A 13,092-nucleotide genomic window follows, 5' to 3' on the forward strand; every position below is an offset into this window, starting at 1 on the left:
CCTCTTGCTATGCTCTGAATGTTTATATCCCCCCAAATTCGTATGTTGAAATTCGAAGGCCCAGTGTGATGGTGTTAGAAGGTAGGGTCTTTGGGAGGTAATCAGGACATGAGAGTGGAGCCCTCACGAACGGGATTAGTATTTTGTGTGTATGTGTGTGTGTGCCAGAAACCCAGGATTAGTGTCTTTATAAGAGACTCGAGAGGAAAAAGCCATCTCTGAATCAGGAAGCTGGCGTTCATCAGATGCAGAGTCTGCCAGTGGCAGGATCTTGAATTTTCCCATCTCCAGAATGCTGAGAAGTAGATTTCTGTTGTTTATAAGACACCCAGTCTGTGGAATTTTGTCATAGCACCCCTCGATGGAGAACACCCCTGTTCTAGATGAATCAAGCCATTCCGCCTGGAAGCATACCTTGCCATTTCCAGTTTTGTACTCATTGCTCTCTATTCCTATCTAATCCTACCTGCCCTCAGGCCTTTCTAATACAGCATCTTCTAGAATCTTCCATGTACTTCCAACTACTTCACCCAGTGACTGCTCATTCTTCTCTTAACTCATCCAGTAATACAGAAAGTCAGTGGACTTCACAGCCAGAGGCTTGTCCTCACTGTTAGCTTTCCTGGGGCATAGGTCATGTGTCCTTTCCTGAGAGGAAGGTGAGGACAAGTCAGTGTCTTCGTCGTGCATGCAGGGCTCAGCACGAGGCCTAGCAACAGTGAAAGTGCTTAGAAAGTAGGTGTCCCCATACTCCTTTCTGATGCTCTCTCATATGTCCTGAGCCTGAGAAAGAGCTGCCCATTTATTTACTTAGGTATTCTATTTTAAGGAAGATGCAGATTTTATCTAAGTTCGCTCTAGTTTATCTCCAGGAGGTGTTGAAGACAGGGTGGTGGCCTGAGTGTGAGGGGAGGTGGGAAGGAGGGATGCGGGTGGAGGGCGGTGAGGGGGCAGGGCCCCGACTCCGATCCCAGCACAGCCCACTATCCGCTTTCCACCATTCCACCTCCCCTTCGCCACTTCCTCATCTAGAAAATTGAGTGAAAACTGGATATCCGCTTGAACGGAGAATTCCCTGAAATCCTTTCTAGCTCCCAAACATGAAGATCTGGTTTCTCCTAAAAGCCGTCAGTGTGGCAAAAATTCCCGAGCTCAAACGCCAGGAGATGCCACCGTGTCAGCCTGAGCCAAGTTTGCTTGAGCACCAGCCTGGCGAGGCCCTCCCCACTGAGGGAGTAGCATTCTTGTCACCACTTGGAGACCAGGAGATGACACCCAAAGAGGATTCCCCTGAACAGGGCCAGCTGGTCCTGTGATCCCAGAAGTCACACCATAGCCTGTGTGCGTGCTGCTCCCTGGGATCCTTACATGTCGGTGGATCTCCAGCTTTAGTGTCTGAATCACGTGGGGATCATGTTAAAACGGATTTTGATTCAGTGGGTCTGAGCGACCCAAATTCTGTATGTTTAACAAGCTCCCAAGTGATATGGATGCTGCTGGTCTCTGGACCCCACTTTGAATGCAAGGTAGTGTACAACCTGGGCAGGTGTCCTCAGCAGCCCTGACAAGCACAAGACTCAAAAGCAGCGGAAACAGGACTTAAATTTAGGTCTTGGGCTCAAAGCACAGTGTACTCTATGCTAAGCCAGGACTTTGCAAAAACCACCTCTACTCAGGGCACCTGGGTCACTGGGGATCTAGAGACAGTCTGATAAGGGAAACTTTCTAAAGGGAAACTGAGTCAGGGGCTCAGTCTGGGCAAGAGTCCTCAGCCAGGGCCCTTATGCAGCACCGGTGTGGGAGCCCTGTAGGAATAAGAGAAGGGACTGCACACGTAGCCTACAGGCCATCCGGGCCCAGGAGGAATGAGGAGAAGCAGCTGGGCTCCCCGTTCTGCAGATCCCTGGGCAGCTAATGAGCAAGGCATCCTTCCATGCAGGTGCTGAGACGTGGGATGGGGTCTGCAAGGCGAGAAGAGCCCTGAGCGGCTGCCTGGGAGGCCTCACTCCCAGGATTCTCCCTGCCGCAGCTGAGCTGGCTCGGGGCCTGTTTCTGTTTACTTGGAATAGCCTGACATTTTGCAAGGAACTCTTTGCACATGGGTGCTTCCTCTGGCCTCTCAGAGGTAATTGCCCGAGAGGCCCAGGTGCTCCCCACTGGGGCTGGAGTCTCAGTTGGGGAAATCAACATGACATAATATCCTGGGGAAAGCTCTGTAAACCAGAGAGAGCTGTGCAAATGCCAGGAGTCCTGGGTGGCAGGTGGGCCTGCGAGGAAGTGCTGTGTTAGAGGGGCATCTGAGGGTGAGAGTGGAAGAAGGAAGGAAGGAAACAAGCCTTGGAGGCCTTGGGGGAAATTGGCAGCAGAGAACTGGGTGTGCAGAGGACGGGACAGAGGAGGCAGCAAACCCGCAGGTGGGGTTAAAATTGGGGGAAAGTGCCAACCGGCCACTCACCAGCTTCCGCAAGTTCTCAGCAGTTCTTAGAGCCTCCGTTGTCTACTGTGTGCATGGGGGCAAGGGAGCCACAGGGGCTGGAACGCTGTCCCCCAGTTACGGTGAGGCTCGCGCGTTCATGGAGGGGGGCTTGGCACAGTGCATATGACTCTTGACTCAGAGGCTTGGGGTTATGGACGGCAGGCCACTGAATGCCGAGCAAGACCTAAATTGGGACGTTCACTCTGAGACTTTGTCCTCTCCTACAACGCTGATGCTGGAAGAGCCCTCTGGGGCCGGGGTGGAGATGAAGCCTCCTCTGGAGCTGGTTCCTGAAGCCAGTGGCCGCTCAGAAGCATCTCCCCTCCAGGCAGGGCTCAGGGTTGCCTGGGGCCCCAGAAGCCCAGCCAAGTGGAGTCAGGACCTTGCAGGACCACATCTGCACATTCCCGTGAGCTCAGGGGGCGAGGCCTTAGGGCTCGGGCCACACACCTTCTGCTTCCATATCCACAGGAGGGAGAAGCGGGGAGACACACCGACCTCTGCGTCCTCACCAGACCGTTATTCCAGAAGCTCAGGACAGAGTGAATACTCTGGATTCACCAGGTAGAGAAACATGATGGGAATAGGGATACAACACAGGCTGCTGTGGACTGCAGGGCCTGTGGGCTCTGAGGCAGATCCGTGGAGGACACGGATGGGGAGACCGAGGCTCGGAGGCAGAAGCCTAAGGTTGCACGGAAGCAGGTGCTAGAGCTACGTCGGCGATGGCCTGTACCTTCTTCCTGCCACTTCCTTTCTTCTTGAGCAGACCATACAGCTGCTATTTCCAAATGCAATCATTTCCATCTTCTGGTTCTAACTCGCTCCCAGGACAGCTCTCCTAAAATTGAAAGCCAGTGCACCTGTTCCCCGGACTCTGCCAGCTGCTGGGTTAAATGCCCCATTTCTTCAACCATTTTGGCCCCCACCTAGGGTTGCTAGATTCAGCCAAAAAAAGTAATTAGTTAGTTAATTAATTACAACAGGACACCCAGTTAAGTTTGAATTTCAGATAAACAATGAATAATTTTTTAGTAAAAGTACATCTTAGGCAGTATTGGGGACAAGTTTATACTAAAAAAATTCTTCGTTGTTTTCTGAGATTCAAAATTTAACTGGGTGTCCTGTGTTTTCTCTAGTAACCCTATGCACACCCCACTTCCCGTCCTGGCTAGATCCTCTCTGGAAAGTGCTGGAGAAGGTTCAGGAACATCCCAGGGGCTTGAGTTTGGTTCAGGGTATCTTTAATGGGCAGCCCCTAACCCCGTCACGGCCGGGCGTCCGTCCTCCCCTGCAGGATGCCTTCCCTCTGCACCACGGGTTGGTTTGTGATGGAGCAGGGGCAGAGGGTGCCTCTCCCACCAGGCTTCAGTTCTGGAACATTCTCTGAGCAGCAACGGGGTTTCTTGTCCCTGCACCTCCATTCCGGCTGAAGCGTGAGCCTGCCTGCCCTCTTGACTCCTCTTTCTTGCTATTCATTACCATCACCGGCCGCTTTACCTCTGTTGCCGAACATCCAGAGCACAACGTATTCTTCTCCTCCTCCCGAAGTGGGAGTTCTGGAAAGGGAGTCAAGGATTTGAGAAGGGCCACTGCAGGGCAGAGCTCCTCGTGGAGTGCCCCCCTAACTCCATGTTCCGATTTTCCACCTGTGGCATGGGTGTGACCCGCTGGACGCCCCAGGTGGTGACCCCCAGCCTCCTGCAGAAGTGGTCTGCTGCAGAAGGAGTGTCCTAAACATGCCGGCTCGGCCCCTGTGGGTGGGTGTCCAGTGCCAACCTTACGCCAGCAGAGAGCTCAGTGAACACCTCCACACCAGGGCTACAGAGGGGCAAAGGCAGAGAGGCCCCTTCCTCCTCCTCCTCCTCCTCCTCTCTGTCCTCCCCCTCCTCCTCCTCCTCCCCCTCCTCTAGCCGCTTCCCCTGGGGAGGACAGAGGCCAGCCAGGTGGGGCACATGCCAGCTCCGGGAAGCTGGTCCCACGACAGACCTCTCCCCAACATCTCTCTTCACTGGGCCTGGGGGGTGCTCCCCGCTGCAGGAGGAGGGAAGGATCCTGTGAAAGTGATTTTTCAGGAGGTTCTTCGCAGAGCAAAGAGCAGCAGAACGATGAGGAAGTGGGACCGGGAAGCAAAGAAAAAGCAGCCAAGCCAAAGTGTGGCGTCAAGCAGAGTTGCCCAGAGGGTGACTTTGGCCCAAGCCCGTGAGAAGCCGGGGGACACCACAGAGTTGTCCCAATCAGAGGCAAGGGAACTGGAGGGTTGACACCCCTGCACGGCGGGTCCTTGAGGGGGTAGATTTTGGGCACTTCCCGTGCTGGGGGTGGGCAGAGTGGTTCTGGCCGCCTAGGGCTGGCCTCCAACAGGGGGAGGGTGTAAAGGCATTGGGGCAGATTAAGGCAGGGAGAAATGACGAGGGAAGGCGTGGGGGCTGGTGCCCCGTGTGGGTCAGCAGAATGAGGGAGGGGAGGTTGAGTGCCTTTGGTGGGGGGCATCCAAAGCTCACCTCTGTGAGTCTGAGTTTCCCTCAGGAAAAAGGGTCCCTAAAAATACAAATACCACCCAGCCTGGGCCCAACCGCTACCCACCCCACATCTCTAGTTCCAAATCTATTTCTGCTTTACTCGAATAACAATAAGCCCATTGTGCGCACTTCCCGACTACTCTGCTCCGGAGGGCCCAGAAGAGAGGGGGCAGGTCCCAGGATGGAGGGCCCATCTCAGGCCAGGCACTGGGCTGTGTGTGCAGGTGGGAGAAGACCCCGGCCCCCAGGCTTGGCCACCGCTCTTCCACTTCCGACTCAGATGGATGGCTGCCAGGGTTAGGCTGTCGAGGTCCACTTCCGGCGAGAGCTGCAGAAAGCTGAGGACTCTTCTGGGACTTCCTGAGCCCCCGCAGTGCACCAGACCCTGGGCTAGGCCCTTTGCACGCTTTCTTTCATTTCCCTCCCGCCCAGCCTCACAATATAGCTATGACCACGAGCCCTTTATTCAGATAAGGAGACCTGAGTGTCTGATCTGAATGGACGGGCATGGCTTCTAAGTGGCGGTGTCCTGTTCAGATCCAGGCCTTCTAGAGTCCACGGCTGAGCTCTTCCTGTACCTCCCAGTTCCTGGGGCTGGGAGTCCATGCTGGAGTCCGTAAGAGGCGGAGGGCGCCAAGCTGGGATGGGTTGGGCCAGGCCCTGTAGCTGCCTGGGCACCATCAAGGCAGACCACACCCAAATGAGAAGTTTTAGAGAAATTATTCATTGAAAAACTCATTTCAGAGTCATAATGGAAAAACTCAGAACCTTGTAGGACTTCCTTATTCTTACTTAGTGGTTTAGGACTAGCTTTATTTTCATTTGCACATGGGAAATGGAGAGTACCTTATTCTTTTCCAGACTTAGGACTGCTAAGTAAAGGTCTTCCTCTGACCCTGCCCAGCCCTGGCTCACAGGCCCTGCGGGGAGGAGCCGCTGCCCCGGCCCCGGGGCCCCTTTGTTCACTTAGCACAGATGAACAGTGCACCTTCTGTCAGGCAGACCTGCACCCTGCATCGGGGATACAACATTTTTCTACTTCCTGATCTGCTCTTGAGGGTGATCATACATACTGATATGCTTTATCCACTGTGAAGAGCTGTGGACTTCACCTCCAAGGCCTTGGGCTGTCTTCCTCTACACCTCCTTCAACACGAAGCCATCCATGACCAGACAGCCTGTCTCCTTCCTCTGAATACACACGGTGCTCTGGCTGGGCCTCCTGTGGCTGTGGACACCCTTCGCTGAGTGCCACAACCATTCGTTCAGGCTCCCAGGGGAGGAATCAGTCCGATGTTCCGGCATCCAGTCCAGGCCCACCTATGTGGCCGCCACTCCGGAAATATCTGCCAGTTCAAGCATTCTGAATCAAGTTGACCTCAATCACTATAGAGCCACAGGGGGGCATGTCCTTCTAAGAGAGGGATGGGGTTACTTGCACAGGTGGGAGAACCAGCAAGACCACTTACCCTCGGCACCCACACCAGGCGATGCTCCTAAGGCCTCCCCGGGCTGGGAGGCAGGCTGCCCAAGTATGGCCAAAGCCCGGTGCTGCACCCAAGCCCGGGCATCGTTTGCACAGAGATGCCGGAGCCCTTCGTGGGTGTCCCTGTGTGGGTGGAAGGGCTGGAGCACAGCGGCAGGCAAAAGTCTTCCTACTCCAGTGGCTGGGATGAAGGGAGACCTCTAACTCATTTGGTAAAGTACAGGTGAAATGTATTGGGGATAAGGAGTTTGCTCTTAGCTAAGAGCTTCTACATCAATTATGAATCTCTTCCAATTTCCAGCCTGACCTCCTTGGACAGACCTGCCCACATTCCCAGGGCTGGTGTGGGAGAGGCCCGAGGCCCCAGCGTCATGCCTGACCTTGCCGGGAGCAGGGTCTCTGGGTAGCGCTCAAGTGCCTGGCAGGCCCAGCACAGCGTGGCTGCCTCCAGCAGCTGCCAGCAGGCGTCCAGACTTAAAGATGGGGAGGCGGAGCGGGCTGGCTCATTATGGCCTGGTGTGCCTCCCTGCACCAGGGGCCTGCCCAAGAGCTTCCCAGGAGCACAGAAGCAGAGGCAGAAGTCACAGCCCTGGGGGGCCATTGAGGGCAAGTCCCTGAGCTTTCAGCCAATTATGTAGGGCAGAAATGCCGAGAAGCTGCCCATACACTCTACAAAACCCAGCCCCACCCTTGCTTCCTTCCTCCCTGAATAATTGAGTAATTCACTCCAAAGCCATTAGGACTCCTTCCCTTTCGCAAGAGGGTTGGTGTGGAGCAGGGAGATGGCCAAGTGAAGTGGTGACCAGGAGGTCAAGAGATTGGCTTCTTGTGTGATCAAGCAATAAGTAAACACATCAACGATGGTGGGGGGCAGATTTGTCACGGCTGGAGAAGGAAGGTCCAAACATGGAAAGGGAAGAAGCTAGAACAAACCCCGTGGTGGGGGCGATGGGGGGGAGTTGGAAATAGAGGTATTGATGTGACTTCGGGCTTTCAATATACAGATCTAGAAATATGTATAAATATATGCACATACACACCCACTCTAAAGCTCTGACCATGAACAGGGCCTGGGAAGGAAACAACCTCCCCCATACCCCCACCTCCCCCAAACCCTGCCAAGAGCAATGAGCAAACCTAGAAGCCAAATCTGTTTCTAAACGTTGTTCTCCACTAAAGGGAACCCGGGCTCTTTGGAAAAGGGCTGATGCCAGGGCTGGGTCAGGAGAAGCAGAGCCTCTGAAGCATCTTACCATTTCAGACAGAAAGCAGTCAGACAACGATGGAGACGTGTCTATGGGAGACAAGATACTGTCCAGAATATACAAAGAATTCCTCCACACGATGACAAAAAAATCAAACGACCCAGTTAAAATACAGGGAGAGGACTTGAATAGATATTACTTCAAAGAAGATACACAAATGGCTGGGACTCTGGGGTGGCTCATTCAGTTAGACATTTGCCTTCAGCTCAGCTCATGATCCCGGCATCCTGGGACAAATTTCCACAACAGGGTCCCAGCTCTGCCTGCCCGGCCCCCTTTCTTTGTGCACATGCGCTCTCTCTCCCTCTCTCTCTCTCTCTCTCTCAAATAAATAAATAAATAAATAAAATCTAAAAAAAAAAAAAAAAAAAAGACATACAAACAGCCAATAAGCACAGAAAAAAATATTCAACATCAGTTATCATTAGGGAAATACAAATCAAAACCACAACATACCACCTTACATGAGTTAGAGAGGCTATTATCAAAAAACAGGAAATAACAAGTGTTGGCAAGGATGTGAAGAAATTGGAACCCTTTTCCACTGTTGGTGTGGTCACTATGGAACGCAGTAAGGTGGCTCCTCAAAAGACTGAAATAGAATTACTACATTATCCAGCAATTTCACTTCCAGGTAGCTACCCCAAAAACGTTAAAAGCAGGACCCAAAGAAACTCAAAGGATATTCATGTTCCTAGCAACATTATCCACAACAGCCAAAAGGTGGAAGTGACCCCAGTGTCCTGTCGACGGAAAATGAAGTCTGCACATGTAATTGGATAGTATTCAACCTGAAAAAGGAAGGACATTCTGACATACGCTGTGACGTGGATAAACCTTGAAGACATTAGGAGGTGTGAAATAGGTTAGTCACGAAAGGACTGATACCGGATGATTTCGCTTATGCAAGGGGCCGAGAGGGGTCCGATTCATAGACACAGAAAGTAGAATGGCGGTTGCCAGGGACTGGCAATAGGGAGATACTCTTTAAAGGGTACAGAGCTTCAATTTTGGAAGATGAAAAGAATCTGGAGAGGGACAGTGTGACAGCGGCGCAACAATGTGAACGTCCCCAGTGCCTCCAGAACTGCACACTTTAGTGTTTACGATGATCCATGTCCTCTTATGTGTATTCTGTCACAATTAAAAATATGTTTCAAAGGACACAAAAGTCAACTCAAAGGGCTTCTGATGGCCAAATCTAGGGCAATTTGAGCATCAAAATAAATAGTGATAGAATGTATGAGTCCATATTAACATAAAGAAGTAAATGAATAAAAAAAAAACTAAAAAAAAAACTTGAAAAACAAAACAAAACAAAAAAAAAGAAGTAAATGAATAGGGCGTCTGGCTGGTTCAGTCAATGGGACTCTTGATCTCAGGGTTGTGAGTTCAAGTACCCTGTTAGGTGTAGAGATTACTTAAAAATAAAATCTTAAAAAAAAAAAAAGAAGTAAGTGACGACACATGAGAAGAACAGAAATCTCTCTTCCTTAGAGTAGAATCTCACCTGAAAAATAGAGACAAGATCATGGCATCTGAAAGCCACTACTTTGCAACTGTTGTAGACATAGTTAATTCAGGCAAGATTCACCAGTGGATGCTGAAACTGTTGGGTAAAATTTTCATGAGAAAGACGATATTTACACAATCTCAAACTCTCTTCCAACCGAATACTTTTTAATGCCTTCTAAATTGATAAGTGCATTATACTTATTAATTAATTTAACAGTGAGGAAGCCTGGAAGACAGCGTCTTAACCAAGTATTAAAAGTTAACATCCCCAGGAATGGGACAGATCGACTGCGTTCAAGATGTTAGGAAGCGCAGGAAGCACACAGCGTCCCTTCCCGGCTATGCCTGCCAAAAACACGGAACGTCAGATAAACTCAAACTGAGGGACATGCTACAAAACAACCAGACTGTATGTAATCTTTACACATAACCTCAGTTACCTCCTTAAAGACGCCGTTTCCAAATGCAGTCACACTGGGGCTAGGGCTTCCACCCGTGAATTTGGAGGACATACAATTCAGCCCATAGCACTACCCAAGTGCCGGTTACCCGTGGAATGTGTACACAGGGCTATCTTCACACAATGAAATACTACGCAGCAACAAGAAGGAGCGAACTATTAACACACACCGCAGCATGGATGAGTTTCATAGACAAAACGTCGAGCAAACACATCCAGACCCAAAAGAACACACAGTATAGGATTTCGTGTCCGTGAAGGTCAAGAACATGTAAAGCTGACCTACAGGGCAGTTGGTCTAATGCCGGAGTGGGAGGTCGGCCTGAAAGGAGCGTGAGGAAGACTTCAGGGGTACCCAGATGTTGTCTGTCTCAGTCTGAGTAGTACACGTGGGTGCTCATGTGTATAAAAATAGAACCGAAAATGTGGGAGCAACCCAGCCTGCACTGACCCATGAGCAGAAGAACGACACGTACGCCCGTAGAGCGGACTATTGTTCAGCCGTAAAGAGGAGGCCAATTCTGCCATCCCTGCTATAGCACGGGTGAAGCCTGAGGACATGATGCTAAGTGAAATAAGCACAGCGTGCGAGACAGATACTGGATGATTTCACTTAGAGGAGGCACCTGGAGCAGTCACGGTCAGAGAGACAGGAAGTACAATGGTTGCGCTGGGGGCTGGGGGGTTCGGGCGAATGGGGAGGTACTGATTAGTGGTACCCAGCTTCAGTTTTACCTGATGGAAGAGCCCCGCAGGTGGGTGGTGATGACGTCGTACAACCTTAGGAATGTATTTAATACCACTGAACTGTACACTCAGAAATGTTCACTATAGTAAACATTATGTTAACTATTAGACAGCAATAAAAAATTGGAGAAAAATCACTCGAGATGTGGCAGAAGATGTGGACGATAAATTGCATAAAACCTGCATTTCCTATTTAAAAAACAACAACAACAAAGAAATGTGGAGGGTAATGAGCTAAAATGTGCTGAGTGCACGTATGGTATGGAAGAGAATAAGAGGGTTTGCGGGAAGAGGCTGAAAGGAGGCTGGCCCTGGTCCCAGGCCCCTGCAGCAAGCTTGGATTTTTTTTCCTTGTAAGGACTTTGGATTTTCCCCCAAGAGCAATGGGAAGCCATCGAAGTGGTGTGAACAGGAAGTGACATGATCACACTGCATTTTCTTTTCTTTTCTTATTTAAAGATTTTAGTTATTTGAGAAAGGGAGAGCATGCCTGAGTGAGAGAGGGGCAGCAGGGAGAAGCAGACTCCCCGCTGGGCACAGAGCCCCACTCAGGCTCAGTCCCAGGACCCTGCAATCACGACCTGAGCCAAAGTCAGATGCTTAACTGACTGAGCCACCCAGGCGCCCTGACATTGCATTTTAAAGAACGTTCTGGCTGCAGAGGGCTCTGTGGATTAGAGAGATAGGAGGGAGGGCAGGGCTTAAAGGCAGCTAATCACTGCTTGCCCTCAAGCCTCTATTGCTGAAGTTCTAGCCCTGTGGCCCTCCGTGCATCTTCTGGACACACACTGGGTTCGCTCACCTTCATCTTCTGGACACACACTGGGTTCGCTCACCTTCGTGCTGGGCCCATCGCCGAAACTTCCTGTTCTGTGGAATAAACGGCGAGTGAACCTGACACTTCGCGTGAAACAACCCCCAGCGCCCATGACTTGGAGAAAGAGATGAGGACGTTGTCTCACAAACGTGGCAACTGGAGGAATTACATGGCGGCGGTTTTTAAAATCTTGATTCTTGTGGAAAGAATGCATTCCCTTAGGGGAGGACTCCAAAGGCTTTAAGCAAATTGTGTCTGATTTGATCCCAACTTCCCTCTTCTTGTTGATGTCTCTGGTATATTTTGAAAAGAATGCAACGCTGCACCTTGGGCTGGGAATGCCCAGCTGGGGAGATTGCTGGGGGCAGCTCTGTGGGTAAGGGCATTTGGGGGGAATCCAGTCCCAGACAACCCTTTCCCTCTCCCTGAGCTCCTGGAGACACAGCACATATACTCTGCCTGGAACATCAGAACAGGCTCAGGCTTCGAGGACAGAGTTATGTACCACGTGGCTAGTTTAGCCTGCCTGAGACTCTGTTTCTTCATCTATAAAATGGGACTAATGTCTTTCTCATGGAGTTGTTACCCACGGTAACGGAGATGTTGAACGTAGAACGCTTAGCATAACGTCTGGCACTGGGAGATGGTTAGCAAATCTTTCCTTCACCCCATCCCCACACCCACCCTCACAAACACATGGTCTGGCCCTGCCCTCTGCAGCCAGATCTTTCTAAGGATCTTGGGCTGAGCAGCTAGTCCCATCACAGTGTGAAATGGCATCCAGTGTTTTTACTTTGGTGGAAGCTCTTGGAGCTGAAAAAGTCTTCAGGTCCCTAAGGAAGAGAGTCCACATGGTAGAAGCCTGCTGGAGAGAGCCTGCGGGCTCAGCCTTCCACAGGTGAGCATCTGTGATCAACCCTGATTAGAGCACCCCCACCCAACCTCTCTCAAAAACACCAGTGGCTCCCCAGGCATCACCCAGGGGATGAAATCCCACCTTGTCCGCCAGGTTCTCAAGGCCCTTAGGGATCTAGCCCCTTCTGCCTTCATCACTCATGTCATGAACATGCCCCAGGCCCTCAGCTCTGTGTCCGTGCCCAGACTGTAACCCGGGTCTGGAACACCTTCCCTCACCCACCTACTCATCAGCCTTCTAGTTCGAGGCCATTCGGGCCTCTCCTGGAATCCACTTTGCACTTGTTTGTGTCTGTCTTTCCCCAGAGGCTTTGGGCATCTGGTGTGCAGGGTTCAGCCTGAGCCATCTCCAGGACAGTCAGTGCAGAGCCTCACCCAGTGCCACAGCTCAACACCTCCTTGGAGAGAATGAGAGCTGGGCTTCTAGATCCAAGCAGTGCCCAGATCAGAGCAGTATGGAAGGATGGAAAAGCCAGGGTGCACTGTTCCCATGGGATCCTGGAGGGAATTCCAGAGCTCCCCGTGGGGATGCTAAACTTTCGTCCCTGGCACACAAGCATGTTGGCCGCTGTCTCTGCGTCTGTTTGGCCTTCGCAATACACAAAGCTAGTTTGTCTATCTCCCATCTGCTAAACTCCTTGGATGACCTCATCTGGCACAGCACAAAAGAACACTAAAGCAGCAGCTCATAAAGTGCCCCAGAGACGCTGCAGGCGATGCCTCCACCCATTTCCTTCTAGAACCCAGCCTCTGATCACTCAGCAACGGACCAAGCCAAATACCCATGACCATTCTCCTGGGCCCATCCATTGCTCTTTCCTGTCCAGGCTCTGCCTTGGTGATAGAGAAGAAAGATGGAGGCAGTCAGGGAAAGCTCCTGGTGGAAGAG

The sequence above is a fragment of the Martes martes genome (assembly GCF_963455335.1).
Source record: "Martes martes genome assembly, chromosome: 7".
In the NCBI taxonomy this organism is placed as follows: domain Eukaryota; kingdom Metazoa; phylum Chordata; class Mammalia; order Carnivora; family Mustelidae; genus Martes; species Martes martes.